Consider the following 12712-nt stretch of genomic DNA (forward strand, 5'->3'; position numbering starts at 1 on the left):
TCTCAATCAAGTGAACAATAGGTTGAGATGAATGAACAACGACACATTAATCTATTATTTTATGAGAGTTGAAAACATTTAACTGAAGCTAATAAACTATTGAATGTTTGTAGATTATAAAATAAACAAACTGTTTTTAATTTGTTCCATGCTAAGGTAGAAAAGGTAAGAAATATTTTCTCAAATATATAATTTATCTATACATTAACTTTGAACATATGATTTACTTTATTTTTTTTATAATATGAATTATAATAACGTTTCTATTTTTGGAAGGGTTTCTTACTAAAACCTATTTAAAGTAAAAATAGCATTACATTTGTTTTTTACATTATACACAAAAATAAGAAAAATATGACTAAAATTATTAAGTATATTTATTTCATGATCCTATTTCTTTCCTCATTTCTTGTTGCCTTTGATTTTCCTCGTAAGCCTTTTATCATTCTTTTAAAAAATCAATTATTTATCTTATTCATAACTTTTTTGTATCTTTTTATTAATATTCCTTTTTTTTTATTGTTTTACATAATAGCATTTCATTTTCCATGTTCCTCTGACTCTATTTGCCATTGGATTACTTGTCCTCCTCATAGAGAAGCTAAGGTGTGTGAGTTTGGAACGTGTTGCTGTGCTGACAGTTAAGTGGAAAATTAATTAATTGTTACACCTAAATCTCTAATTTTATTTTTCAATCATATGTTTTTCTCACACTTATAAATTATTTATATGCAGGGAATTTTCTGCATGATAATAAAAATTTAGAGAAATGATACACGTACACTTATTTTTGCATATTTATGTTTTACTTGGTTGGTTAATCAAGTATAAAAACATAGCTAATTCTATTGAATGGATTATTAATTTAATTTATATTTAAAATTATAATTTATCAATTATACAAATTAGTTATATTTTAAAGTTGAATTGAATTAATCATCTATTAAATTAATAAATTTTTTATACGTAATTATAATTAATCAATACTTGGCAAGTAAAAAAAAGGAGTGTACGTTAAACTGTTAAAGTAAGTTTGTAGTGACTTTTTTTTTTTTCAATAAGCAAAAACTTGTATTAATATTAATAGAAGGAAAAAAGTGAGTACTCAACCTTACAAGTGAGAAATATTATAGGAATGTCAACTAAATCAAAATCTAAAATAAGATAATAAGTCAATGATTCATAAGAAAATTCATTGAATTTGTACACCAGTCAACCCAACAAAAAACAGTTGCACCTTTGATTTTAGCAGCAAATCAATTCCAAGCCAACACTTTGGCCCTATCAATCACCCCAACTACATTCTATACTTCTCTTTGAAATAAAATCTCATTTCTGGTCAACCAAACTGCCCAACAGACCGCAAGCCACACCAACAGACGAATATTCTTTTACACTCTACCTTTGAGCATAAAACTGAAACTGTTGAAGTTACTACTCAAGGTATCCAACTCGAATTGAAACGACATATCCAACCATTTGTAAATCTGTTCCCAAACTTGAAAAACCAGCATACAATCAAAGAAAAGGTGGGGTAAAAATTCTTCAACAGCAAAACCAAAGGGATAAACTAAATTGTGGGATCCATTAGCTACGCGGCTTGGCAACCGATTCAACAACATCCTCCAACTGAAAAATAAGTATTTTGCTAGGCATATTAGTGATCTAAAGCATATCCAAAAGATGAATAATGCTCTCATCCACCTACACGTCAATGTCAGGCACTGCTTCTATTACTTGATAGCTACTTTTTACCGAGAATCCATGTTTGTTCCTCCACCACACGAATGAATAGTCCACTTGCCGGTTTAACTGTACATCCTGTAAGATACACAAAAGAGATTCCAGTTCAGCTTCCTCATCCATCTGGAGCAGCCTATCTTCCTTAAGCTTCACAACCCAAATCCACACGTTATCCACCCTATCCCCCAGAGTTGAAACTTTGTGCTTCTGGTGTGCTGCTCTTGCAAAAATGAATGGAAACAACCTGCCTCCAAAATTCAATAGAATAACCATTTCCAATTTTACAAGAAATGTTGTTTGAGAACCCGTTGCAATCTTCGTCTTCCAAAACAGTGACAAGAGTCAAATCTATCCACCGTAGAGAATCACTTATGTTAACCAACGAATTAACATCATCAAATATTTTTGATTTAATATCTCCATACCTCACCAACAACAAACTTGACCGCAGAATATTGACTTTGTTAAAAATACACCATTTCCACTTGCTCAAGAGAGAAAGATTAAACATTTCACAATGTTTTACTCCTAACCCTCCCCGATCCTTCGGTTTACACACCAACCGCCAACTAATCCACGCCATTTTCTTTTTCTCCGAATCACCACCATATAGGAAAGCCCGTTGAATACTAATAATTTCTTGGGAAACATACTTATGAGCCTTATAGAAAGAGAAGAGATAAATTGGAATGTAGTTGAGTACATAATTCAGTAAAGTCACCCGACCACCAATAGAAAAAAATTTCCCTTTCCACTTGGATAGCCGGTTCCTAAGTTTATCCAACAACGGTCTCCAAGTGCTATGTCTCCTTGGATTTGCACCTACTAAAATTCCAAGAAACTGGAAAGGAACAATGTTGATATCACAAGCCAAAAAAGTTGAGGCTTCCTCTAGAAAACCTTGTTTGAGATTGAGGCCACTAACTTTGCTCTTACTGAAATTTATCAACAAACCTGACGCCCGTTTAAAACCCTTCAAGGCAGCTTTGATAGTCCATAGATTACGCCATGAGCCTTCCCCAATAATTATCGTATCATCCGCAAATTGTAATAAGCTGAAACTTAAGTCATTTGATACCTTGAATGGACGAAATTAACCCAACCAAATTGCATTCTACAATAACCCTATTAATCCTTCAGCCACAAGAAAAAATAAAAAGCCGACAAAGGATCTCCTTTCGCAAGCCCCTCTCCACCTTAAAGTCTTTGGTTGAACTTACGTTAACCAAAACTAACATTGAACTCGAGAACACGCAAGCTTCTATCCACCTCATCCATCTACGACCAAAACCCATTATGCTCGTCACTCCTCTTAAACAATCCCACGCCACGCAATCTTTAACCTTTTCGAAGTCGACTTTAAATAGAAAACAATCCTTCTTCTTCCTTTTGGCCAAATCCACAAGCTAATTTATCACCAATGCCCTATCTAACATTTTCCCGCCCTAAATAAATGTTGGCTGACACGGAGAGACCAAACCTCCTATAGTCTTTCTTCGAGCATTTTTGCTAGAATTCTATACACGCTACCAATGAGGAAAATATGAGGATAGTTATTCATGCCTTGAGGATTACTTGTTTTGGAATAAGGGCTATGAATGATGCAGTGACTACTTTGGGCAGAATATCATTCCAATAAAACTCCATGACACAATCGAATAAATTGTCCTTAATAACCTCCCAGCACTTCTTATAGAATCCCATATTAAATCTGTCAGTACCTGGACTTTTCTCACCTTTAGAATTCCATACGACCTCCTTTAATTCATCCATAGTGAAAGTCCCCTCTAGACTATTAATGTCTGACTCGATTAAGCGCTTAAAATCTACTCCAAGTAACTTCGGTCTACTAGACTCAGGTTCTTGTAGTGACTTGTGGCTAGCTTTATGAGTTTTCCCTGTATTTTAATATATTTAGGGGTTTTGTACTATGGAATATTTTTAAGATTTGAATAGTGTGATATTGGAGTAGTAAAGATCTTCAATCATATTTATTTTAGGGTTAAATATGTTTGTGGTCCTCCTAAATATCTCAAATTTCATTTTTAGTCTCTCAAAATATTTTCTTCAAAGAATGGTCCTCCTAAAATTTTTCATCCACACTTTTGATCCCTCCTTCAACTTAGAAACGATATTTACAACTTAGAAACAAAATTAACGATGATTTATTACTTAACAACTGAATTAGCGACAATTTTAGTATTACAGACCAAAAGTGGGGGTGGAAATTTTTAGGAGGAACATTCTTTAAAAGAAGTATTTTGAGGGATTAAAAATGAAATTTAAGATATTTAGGAGGACCACAAATATATTTAACAATTATTTTTATAAATTTATAAACTTTTGGATATCTTAAAAGACAGCGTGATTACTTACTCAAATGTACTTTATAATCAAAGTTTAGAAATATTTTTTTTTTATTGTATAGTTTCATTTATTAATTTGTTGGAACATACAATGCCATGTTATTTGGGCTATTTTTGCTGGGGGAATCATAATTTATTTTAATTTAAGATGTCATTGGTCTGATAGTTTTTTTTTAATAAGCAGCGAATCCATAAAAGGGAGTATAAGGAGTACTCCACCCGATTACAAAAACTGACATACCCTACCTCTTAAAACAAAGAAGAGGCATAGTTTTCCAAAAATAAAAGTTGCCTAAGTTAACGATATTACAAAAGGAACATAACCACTTCCAAGATAGAAAAACGATCTCCGACATACACTCCACAAAACTAAAAAACTCACTTTTAAAAATAATAGCATTACGCTTCAACCAGATACACCAAACTGTTGCTAACCATATAACCGCTATAATAGTCCTCTTATCAACACATTTCACCTTCTCAAAATAGGTAAAAAACATAACAAACTCCCCCAAAGTTAGCTCATCTATAGCTTTAATGCACCAAAGGTTTTCACTACTTCCCTCCGTCAATACTACGGTATCGTCCACAAATTGAAGCATATTCACCTCCTCCTCTACGTTAAACTTAAACCACCTAAAATCCCCTAACTCAACCGCCTTCCTCATAATCCCCAATAAAGCTTCCACGACCAACACAAACAAGAAAGGAGAAATCGGATCTCCTTGGAGGAGACCTCTTTCCACTTTAAAATCCTTCAATGTACTTCTATTAACTAAAATGGACATGTGACTAGTGAAGACACTCCCTTTCATTCACCTTTTCCACCTCTCCTCAAAACCCATCCTAAGAAGCATATACCTCAAAAAGTTCCAACTAACACAATCATACGCTTTCTCAAAATCCACCTTCAAAACCACACAAGACCTCTTTTCTCTTTTAGCTAAATCCAATGCCTCATTAACAACAAGAACTCCATCCGCTATATTCCTTCCCGGGACAAAAGGTGTTTGATTCGAAGAGACGAACTTCCTAATGACAAATTTTAGTCTTGAAGCCAAAAGTTTAGATAGGATCTTATACAAACTTCCCACTAGGCATATAGGCCTATACTCGGATAGAGATTGCGGATTTTTCGTTTTTGGATCTGAGACCAAACGAAACACATCCTCGTTTAGAACCTCCCAATTTTGTTTAAAAAACTCTAAAGTGTAACCATCAGGATCGACACTTTTATTACCATCGCAAGACCACACCATTATCTTTACTTCCTCCTTCGTAAAGGACCTCTCCATCCACAATCTGTCATGATCATCTAAACTTTTGAATGTCAAACCTTCTGGAATAGGTCTAAGCAAATTATATTCTTTAAAGAACTTCTCAAAATGATTATGAATTGCCACCTTTATACCCTCCACTTCTTCCACCCTCCCATTCTCGCCTTTATATAGTTGAGCATTCATATATTTACATAAAAACCAATGAAAATAATCTAATATAATTGATTACTCAAAAGAATTTTAAAAATATTTTCTCTTTTCTGTACCATAATCAACTATACAACAACCATAATCGATTACTCAACGAGATATATCTCATAATCAATTATGGCACATAAAAAAAATCTAATTATAAGACGTGATACATTTCATAATTGATTATCCTCAAACCATAATCAATTATCCAAGATTAAAACACATTTATCTCTTTTTCAAAAATATTTTCTTAAATGGTTCTGAAAGAATCATGTTTAAAAAATTATTTATGTATGTATATATTTTAATATTAAGAGAGATATCCCTCTATTTTTAACATGCATTCTAATAAGATAAAGATTCTCGAAATTTTAAATTATATCACGCTTTTTGATTTATGTCTCATTTCTTAGAATAAGTAATCTTTATTGAGTCAATCATCAAAATATGTTCATAACATAGAATCACATTTATGTTTTTTTGATGACGACAAAACATATATTAGAAGGCGGCTTAACAAGACGACTAAAAACAATAGTGAAATTGAGTTTTAGTACCCCCGACAAAAAGCAAAGATACTCTGCTTTATATATATATATATATATATATATATATATATATATATATATATATATATATATATATAAAACAAAATATTAAGATAAATAAGGAGAAAGTTGCACCAAACATTCTAATGTTCCAGGACCACAATACCTTAAGACATTATGTATATGGATCATTTCTCTTATAAATCTAACATTCCACTCGTCCATAGGTAGCGTGGGACTTAAGCACTCACACTTGCACCCAACATTCTCCCCAGTAGTATGAGTCTCCACATCCCTTTTACAAGATCCATCATAAGGTCCAGCTTCCCCTCCCCCACCAACCCGAACTACGACTATTGTCAAATGAAAGCTAGAGAATAACACTATGAAAAAATTGTTGCAACACATAGACTACCCTCGACCATCCCAAGCCCCCAATACAACCACACTCTGCAAAGCAAATATTTAAGAACCCCTCATAACAGTCTAACATGAGAGTACAAGAGAAAATATAAAAATTTAAATACAAGCTTAAAGTTCTTTTAACTGGTACATTTTGTAAGGAAGAACTTAAATCCATTATTTAGCCTTGGACTCGTGTTGCTTTACAAAACTAAGAAATGCAAGACTTTTTCAACATGTTTGTTTTACACCAATACCAACAATTTCCACCTTTATTGAAAATAATACACCAGCTTTCATTTTCTTCACCGGCAATCATTATTCAAAAGAACTATCATAGTCTATCATAAAGAGTACAATCACTTGAAGTTACACAACTCAAGAATTTTCACATTTTCTTCACTGATAATCATAGTTAAAAAATTATCATACTCCACTAAAGAATATACACAACTTCAAGAATTTTCACATTTTCTTCAAGAATATACTTCACTTGAAGTTAAATCACTCCTAGAATTTTCACATGTTGAAAAATAGGTTGAAAACTTATGGTGTAACTTCAATGTATCCAGGAAGCTCTACAACCATTGAAATAATCTCTCAACACATTTTGCATCAATTCTCATGTGTTAATTCTCTAAAAATAACTGGCCCTTTTTCATAACAACAAAAATGTCACGAGGACACACTTATCAATTTTTCAGAAAAGACCATCTTCTTTCACAGTAAGGGAGATATTGCTAACATTTGACTCAGTGCCCTTCAGCGACTTCGCCCAATTACATGCCCAATCTTTCCATATTCATATTTCATTGTTTTAATTCACTTAAGCCTTTCCTCTAGCCACTAAGATCGAGTTTGATGAAGTGTTATCCTCACCCTTCAATGTTCTTTCTTTAGGAAGAAATTTACTTACAAATTCCTCAAAACTCTGAGTTTCCTTCCTATATATCAAAACAATTTTAATATGTTCATAGGAAGATGGAAGAGACCATATGAGTCTCAAATTTTTATCTTCATCAATATTGACTCCAATAGTTTTTAATTCATAAGTGTTGACGCAGTAAAGTGGCAAGCAAAAGATTGAAAGTATTTCAGGATTTATCGTGTCCACAATGAACGGTGGAGGGAAAGAATGTCATTCAACAGTTTCTCCGTTTATGAGCATGGGTTAAAATGGTTTAAACATAAAAAGGTATAAACATGAAAATAAATACATTCTTCGGAGAGAAAAGAACTCTCGAGATTGAATTTGATCTACCTCTCAAATACTTAAACCTATTGATCAGTTGTACTCAACCTAAATCACTCATCAATATCATCACATATCGCTCACAACAGAGGTTATGTCTAACAAAGAGATGAGATATCAACCGTATTCTTTCCTTGTGGATGTATCACACAACTAAACAACATAAAGCATTAGGAGTCAACACTCACAGTGAATATTAAGCCTAAGGCTATGTCTAGATTTTAGAACCTAACAGATATTCGTCTAAGAATAAGATCAGAGAAGTATATGTCTATAACAACTTAAATCCCAGGAATAAAGCAAAAACAAGGATAAACACCAAAATAAATATTTGTAAAAGAGATTTTATGCAATTCCATGAAAAATAAACTACATATATATACAAGATAAATAAACTACATACAATCCTCAATAAATGAAAAATACAAAGATAAGAGAAACAAACACAAATGTCAATTTCTCCAACAAAAATGCACATCCAACTCCGAATCATCAAGAATTATCATCCATTGTTGATTTCCTAAGCCTAATCTACCTAAGAATGAGATTGATGGATTTGGGACACAAAACCCCCCAAACCCATAACCTAGAAATGGTTGAAAATGAAATACATATAGGCGAAATTCTCGCAAGCGCTAAGTAGGCTCATTGAGCTTAGCGCGCTGCCATTTATTACAAAAATATATGGCTTTGCAAAGGGAATCGTGCTTAGCGGGCCAGGCGCACTAAGTGGGTTTACAAAGTTGGCTTTGACTTTGCCAGGAAAGTTGTAGCACGCTAGAGATGGGGCTTAGTGGGCCCAGATATTATTTTCTTCCAAACTTTCATATTTGAAGTCGTGTCTTCGAAACTTTTTTGCTCGAGGCTCCAATATGCACCAATACCTATAAAATGAATAAAAATGGTCAAACGGTACATAAATGAAGCAAAAATAACTCAAATATAATGAAAGTGTAAGCATTCACGCACAAGTTGAGGAAAAAGATTCGATAAGTTTCATAAAACTATATACAAAAATAACTACAATTTGACACTTATCAAACTCCCCCCAACTTAAACTTGTTTGTCCTCAAATAAAAATTAATCAACTCAAAGAATAAAAAAATAATAAATTAAAGAATCGTGAATCAACAAGTTTAAAAAAAAACAAATGTATGGTTCGACACAAAAACACACAAACAAAGTAAGACTTATCACAATCCTACAACGATAACATGAAAACGAAACGAACCCTATGTACCAAAATCATACAAAAAAATCTAAAACAAAACAAGCTCAATCATGAATCACACCTAGCAAAAATTTATCAAGGAATGCAAAATACACAAAAATAAGGGCCTTTGACACTCATCCAACAATCTTGCAAACAATAGATTAAATTATGCATTCATCCAAAAATCATATCGAAAATACAAAAGTAAAAATCACAAAGGCTTTTCAAGATTGTAATGTGGATTGGTAACAAACAAGGGGCAATTTCTAAAGCTAAATGAAACAAAAAACTTTCCTTAACCTAAGGGAGTGATGAATCCACAAAGTTCAAACAACAAATCTCAATCAAACTTATTATACTTTCCCACATTGTCAAACCAAACATAATACTTATTAGCACATTATTCGCTTTTTTTATTTTTCTTTTTCAAATTTGTTCTCTTTTTTTTCTTTTCTTTTTCAACCTCATAGAAACTACGAATGAACTAGCAAACATTTCTCTCCCCAACTTGAATTCAATCAACATCAAAGTGTGAATACTCCCTACTTTCTAAGGCAGTGTAAAAATTTAAACCATAAATCATGGTTGAGGGTTCAAGCAAACAAACATCAAAATCCATTCAAAAGGAAAACTAAATACTCATAGACAAGCATAAAATTCAAAAGCAACGTGGAGATTGACAAAAATCTCAAAGGGGTTAACAAATGATCACACACTCACAAGGCGAATTGACTATTTTGTTAGGTTGATGTTGAATGCAGTATAGGGCAAGCAACAAAAAAGAAAGATTTGGAAATATTGATCCGGGAATTATCGTCCTCAGAGATGGAGAGATGCCATTCAACAGTTTCTACGGTTTCGAGCTCGGGATTGAATGAGCAAAAAGTAAACAAAGATATAGACAGGTAAGAATAAACACATTCTTAGAAGAGAAAGAACTTATCAGGAATGTAAATATATCCACTCTTCACAAACATACACTTACCAACCCGTTATACTCAACCTACGATACTCATCTATGTCATCACGTATCTCTCACATAAGCGCCCATCTCTGGAGCACAAACGAGATCATCTCACAACTAAGGTTATCTCTAACGCGAAGTCGCGAGAACATCCGTATTCTCGCTTCGGCGACCTCTCGCGCGCCGCTCAAACACGAAAGCATTACGTACAAATACAAACTTTTAATGCTAGCTCTAAATCTATCTCTAGAGTTCAGAACCAACAGATAATCATCCTAGATAAGGATTCAAGAAGTTTATCTCTAAAGCACCCCAAATCCCCAGCATAGAGCAAAAATCCAAGATAACATCAACACAGATTCGTAAAGCAAGTTAAATATAACATTATAATCGGTAAATATACATAAGATTCAAGTAAATATACAAACAAAACCCAACCAAAGAGAAATACACAAAGAAGAAGAGAAATGAACCGAAAATCTCCCGGTTTGTCAGCTCCGTTCGACGCTCAATCCACCCCCGATCATCCAAATGCAACCTCCGAAGATGTTTTCTAAGCCAATTCTACTCTAAGAATGAAGTTGATGGTGTTGGGACTCAAAAATACCCAAACCATGACCTAAAAATGTGATTTTGGCCCCTTTTAACGAGCTGCTGTCTTAGCAGGTCCGCTTAGCGGACCCCCTCCGCTCAGCGGACTGAAAATTGCATCCAAACGCTGATTTGCTCCGCTGGAGCTCCGCTCAGCGGACCCCCTCCGCTTAGCGGAGTCTGCTAAAAATCAGATTTTGTTTTCGCCATAACTCGAGAACCGTAACTCCGAATTGCGCCCGGTTCGAAGCGTTGGAAAGCTTATTCAATGCTCTATCCAATAATGAATGAATGGAAACCAAAATGATGATTTTGGTCATCCTTATTTTGAGTCTTTGGAAGTCCGTTTGATGGTGGCTAAGCGGGCTTGCACCAAAACTGCGAAATCGAAGCCGTGCCTTTGACACTTTATTCCTCAAGGCTCCAATAAGCATGAATACCTATAAAAACAAAGGAAAAACTAGCAAATGGTATAAAAGTATATGAAAATACAACTATTCACAAAGTATACGTATTTATACACAAAACGGGGAATTACTCAAACGGTATTAACAAAAGTATCGATAAGTGCCACTATTTACATACTCAAAACATCGACATTTTGGCACTTATCAAACTCTCCCCAACTTGAAACTTTGTTTGTCCTCAAACAATGTCAAATAAATCAAATAATCAAAAGTAATAAACCAAAGAATTGTGAATCAACAAGTTTTGAAAACCAAAAACAAATGTATGGCTGACACAAAAATGTATAGACAAAGTAAATACTTACCACTATACTACAACGATAACATGTAAACGAAACGAATCCTAAGCACAAAAAGCATACCAAACATTCTAACACAATACATGCTCACATCATGAATCACACCTAGCAAAATTTCATCAATGGATGAAGAACACACAAAGGTGGAGGACTTTTAACACTCATCCAACAATCTTGCAAACAAAAGATTAAATTATGCATTCATCCAAAAATCACATTGAAGATATAAAAGCAAGAATCACAAGGGCTTTTCAAGGTTGTAATGTGGCTTGGTTAATAAACAAGGGATAAGTCCTAAGGCTAATCGAAACAAAAACTTGCCTAAACCTAAGGGAGTGATCAATCCACCAAAGATTCAAACAACAAAATCTCGATTAAACTTCTTCCTTAAACACAAGTTTCTCAAACCAATCACAATACTTATTAACACAATTATTAGCTTCTCTTTTCTTTTTGTTTTTCAAAACTTTTTCATTTTTTTCTTTCTTTTTCTTTTCTTTTCTTTTCACATTTTTTTTTCTTTTCTTTCCAATTTCATAGCAACAACCAAATAAGTACACAACCATTTCTCTCCCCAACTTGAATTCAACCACATCATCATGTGAATACTCCCTACTTTTTAAGGCAAGGTAAAAATTCATACCAAAAATCATGGTTGAGGGTTCAAGAAAACAAAGAATCAATCATCCATGCAAAAATGACAACTAAACACTCGAAGATAAGCATTTAGCAAAAACAACATGGACATTGACAAAAAGGCTCAAAAGGGTTAACAAATTATCACACACTCACAAGGTGAATTGACTATTTGGTTATGGTGGTTGTGCTCAAAATGAAACAAAATGCCTTGATCCTTTTCATGCTTTCATAAAATCAACATAAACAAAAGATTAAGCATAATAAAATCCAGTTAAAACAAAGATTGTGGCCTCCAGCATATATGAATAATGGAAAGCTTCCTCACATTTATGGTTTGGGAACTAAAGTGATTCAATCAATAAGCAAGTAATGCAAAAAGAATGAATGGCATGGTAATTGTACAAATGGAAAGTTTCTTAAACATGTTATGCTATAGAAAGCGATAAATGAGTACCTTGAATGATATGAATTCAAAAACAATATCCTACCATACATCCGCAAGTTGAAACACTCAAGCTTTGGAAAATCACCTTAAAAATCTTCGAATTACCGAACAAAATTTGAGTACAAACAACCAACAAAAGAATTAGATAAACAAAACTACTATAAACTACTAATTAGCCTTGGTGAAAGTGGGAAAAAGGAATGAACCAAGTGGAATGGGAACCCCACTGGTACAGAGCAGAAAAACAAAATTCTACTATGCTCGCTTAGCGGGCACATCAGAACTCAAAAAAATCAAAATTGCACCAG

General features: G+C 33.5%; 1 long non-coding RNA gene across 1 annotated transcript; it reads left to right on the forward strand.

Moving 5' to 3' along the window:
- Positions 1 to 281: 281 nt before the first annotated feature.
- Positions 282 to 921, forward strand: LOC131641549 (uncharacterized). Its single transcript, XR_009295567.1, has 3 exons — positions 282 to 430; positions 536 to 640; positions 736 to 921. It is a non-coding gene; the product is annotated as an uncharacterized LOC131641549 (long non-coding RNA).
- Positions 922 to 12712: the final 11791 nt, after the last annotated feature.

Source organism: Vicia villosa, unplaced genomic scaffold, assembly GCF_029867415.1.
Source record: "Vicia villosa cultivar HV-30 ecotype Madison, WI unplaced genomic scaffold, Vvil1.0 ctg.003830F_1_1, whole genome shotgun sequence".
Classification (NCBI taxonomy): Eukaryota; Viridiplantae; Streptophyta; class Magnoliopsida; order Fabales; family Fabaceae; genus Vicia; species Vicia villosa.